The sequence below is a fragment of the Bison bison genome, unplaced genomic scaffold, assembly GCF_000754665.1.
Source record: "Bison bison bison isolate TAMUID 2011002044 unplaced genomic scaffold, Bison_UMD1.0 scf7180017864198, whole genome shotgun sequence".
Taxonomy (NCBI): Eukaryota; Metazoa; Chordata; class Mammalia; order Artiodactyla; family Bovidae; genus Bison; species Bison bison.
Genome location: NW_011494770.1, coordinates 5,624,210 through 5,627,635, shown reverse-complemented (window position 1 = coordinate 5,627,635; position 3,426 = coordinate 5,624,210). Strand labels below are relative to the sequence as shown.

Here is a 3,426-nt window from a genome sequence, read left to right as displayed (position 1 = left end):
CGAATAGATTTTTGCTCAAAGCAAACCCTCCTAAAATGTTTAATATGCCTCGGTTTATCTTGTAACACCATACTAGTATAGGCCACAATCTCCTCTTCCTTGAACTGAAGACTATTACTTGCCTTTTAAAACCCATTCTCAAAATAAATAAATAAATAAATAAAATCCATTCTCACGTTCTTTCCAGGTTAACATCTCAGTCACTTGTTTCTCTAATTAATATCCTAAACTCCTTACTGAAGGATAGTAGAATATGCCACCCAAAAATGTGCCTCTTTTGCATAAGGATTACTTTGAGAAACTATAAACACAGGCATTCTGAACACAGAGTGGAAACTATCTTTTGTAAGAGAAACAGACATTAGAATGGGGTTCTATACCAAGAAAAAGCCATCTATCATTAGGGACAACTTTTTCACCTGAGAGACTTATGTCTACCAACCAGCTCCTCCTCTTACCTTCTCAAGTTGCCTTCTGCCCCAGAAGTGTCAGACTCCTCCATCCCTTTTCTAGGCTCAGGATGGTATATAAGCCCCAGCTAACTGGCAGTCTTTGGCATCCCACATCTTTGTGGGGCTCACATATGTATGAAATTAAAATTGCATTTTTCTCCTCCTGTTAATCTGTCTATGCCAATTTAATCCTTAGACCAGTCACAGAACCTATAAGGGCAGAAGGTAAAGCTTTTCCTCCTCTACATTACCATGCTTACAGGACCGTTTAAAAGGCTGGCCTGATCTCCTGAGCTTCTCCCCAACTTGTCATGGAACACTGCTCTTCCTCGCTTGCTCACTATCCCACTTAAGATTAGTGATCTTCTTTCTGCTCCTTCAGCATGCTAGTTTAATATCTAGATGAGAATTTTCACAGGACAGGATTAGTTCCTTATCAAGTGGACTCAAGAAAACACTATTCTAAGCTATAGAAAGCCAGTAATAAATGACCATATATTTTATGAATCCATTTATACTAAATAACCAGAATTGGCAAATATATAGAGACAGAAAATATAAACCACTCCTGCCGGTTACCAGGAGTTTGAGTGCTTTGTTTGGTGGTGTGTGTGTGCATGTGTGTGCCTGCGTGCATGTCCTTATCCAGAAATGGAGAATGACTGCTAAGAGAAAATGGGCTTTCTTTTTGGAGGGAATAATCTCTCTTTTTGGAGAGACAGTAGTGATGGTTGCCAATTCTATGTGTATGATAAAACCCAGTGAACTGTATACTTTGAAAGCATGACTATTGTGGTATGTATGTTATATATCAATAAAAGTGAAGTCGCTCAGTCGTGTCCGACTCTTTGCAACCCCATAGACTGTAGCCTACGAGGTTCCTCCGTCCATGGGATTTTCCAGGCAAAAGTACTGGAGTGGGTTGCCATTTCCTTCCCCAGAGGATCTTCCTGACCCAGGGGTTGAACCCAGGTCTCCCGCATTGCAGGCAGACGTTTTACCATCTGAGCCACCAGGGAAACCATCAATAAAACTGTCATAAAAAAAGAAAATAACTAGTAGGTTAATCTTTCCATGCTCCTGCTACTCCTTCTAAGTCTCTTCAGTTATGTCTGACTCCTTGTGACCCCATAGACTGTAGCCCATCAGGCTCCTCTGTCCATGGGATTCTTCAGGCAGGAATACTGGAGTGGGTAGCTCTGCCCTCCTCCAGGGGATCTTCCTGACCCAGGGATCAAACCTGCATCTCTTATGTCTTCTGCAGTGACAGTCAGGTTCTTTACTACTAGCGTCACCTGGGAAGCCCAATCTTTCCATACTTTGACTGATTTCCAAAAATGTCATATTTTCAATCATAATTTATTCTATTTTTTGTTAAGTACTAGGAACACAGAGATGAATGACATGAACCTCCACCCTCAGGAAGTTTCCAGATTAGCAGAGGATGTTCTCCATAAAGCCTTGCCAAATATGTGCAGAACACTTTACTCTTTGGGCATTCAGACAGCATTACAAAAGAGGGGTATATAACATATTTGTAAAAATAAAGAGAAATAGCTCTGAACTGCTAATCAAGAGGATAAACTATTTTTTGACTCCAGTTTTATACACTATACATACTTAAGAACATTTAGTAATCTTGGAGCTACAATCATTACACCAATCATTGCTATCAGGAACAAGTTTCCTGAACATCTGCAGCTCAAGTCAGAATAAAGCTTGTTCTCTTTTTTTCCCCTCATCTTCCTTCCCCTTGTCTCTATTCTATTTCCTGTTGACTTGTGATAATTAGGTAAAAAAGTGATGGGTCCTGACTGATACTGGACAGCTCAGTGATGGGATAAGCCTAGTGTTTTCTGACACATTTCCTCCATGAGATGCCTCATGTGGAACGAGACAATAGCCTACTAACTTCTGTATTCTAAGCACCTGCCATGTGGTAGGAGGTGTCCGCTGAGTAAAGACAGTATTTCTACTGCACTGACATTACATAAAGCAGGCTTTGACTGTACTAATACCACCTTAATTCTTTCCCTTCCGGAGACCTCACCCTTTTACTTTGTGACAATATATAACCATATGTGACAAATAAACGGATATCTCATGATTCACCTGAATTTTGGAAATGGACAGGAGAGAATAAGAGGGAAGAATGGACAAGTGGTGTCATTCCAACTCTTTTAAATAAAATTTATTTTCTTGACAACTGACTTGAAGTTTGCACATAAAACAACCTTGCTTGCAAAAGGAAGAAAGCTAAAGAAAGCTGCTAGGTTGAAAGCAACTCAGATATAGTTCAGTTGCAATTGTTTACCAACCAAGAGCCTCTTTATATCAATCTCCATTTTCAGACTGACTTTGGGGTCTTGGGCAAATCACTTAACCCTCCTTCAACTTCATTTTCCTCCTTTCTAAAAGTGGAATAACAATCATCTCTAACCTGTCTCTCAGGACTGTTACATAGTTAAATGGGAAAGGAAGTATGAAACAAGGCACAAATAATCCAGAGCACAATATATTATTACTGTTTGTGCACAGCTTCCATTTATTTCAAGGCTTATACACTTTACGCCCCATTCACACACTGGAACTGTGTTGGTGTCTCTTACCTATAAAGTATCACATTATATTTTTCTCAGAGAAGGAAATGATCTCACTAACCCTTTACTGAAAGTATTGATACATCCCAATTCCAATATTCTTAAATCTTCAAAAATAGTAAGCTGCTGCTGCTGCTGCTAAGTCGCTTCAGTCGTGTCCGACTCTGTGCGACCTGATAGACGGCAGCCCACCAGGCTCCCCCGTCCCTGGGGTTCTCCAGGCAAGAACATGGGAGTGGGTCGCCATTTCCTTCTCCAATGCATGAAAGTGAACACAGTGAAAGTGAAGTTGCTCAGTCGTGTCCGACTCTTTGCGACCCCATGGACTGCAGCCTACCAGGCTCCTCCATCCATGGGATTTTCCAGGCAAGAGT

At 40.8% G+C, this 3,426-nt stretch overlaps 1 protein-coding gene across 1 annotated transcript in view; it reads right to left on the bottom strand.

Moving 5' to 3' along the window:
• The window catches only part of AHI1 (Abelson helper integration site 1), a 218,121-nt gene that overhangs the window by 122,199 nt on the left and 92,496 nt on the right, over nucleotides 1-3,426 (bottom strand). The gene's annotated exons all lie outside the window — the stretch shown is intronic.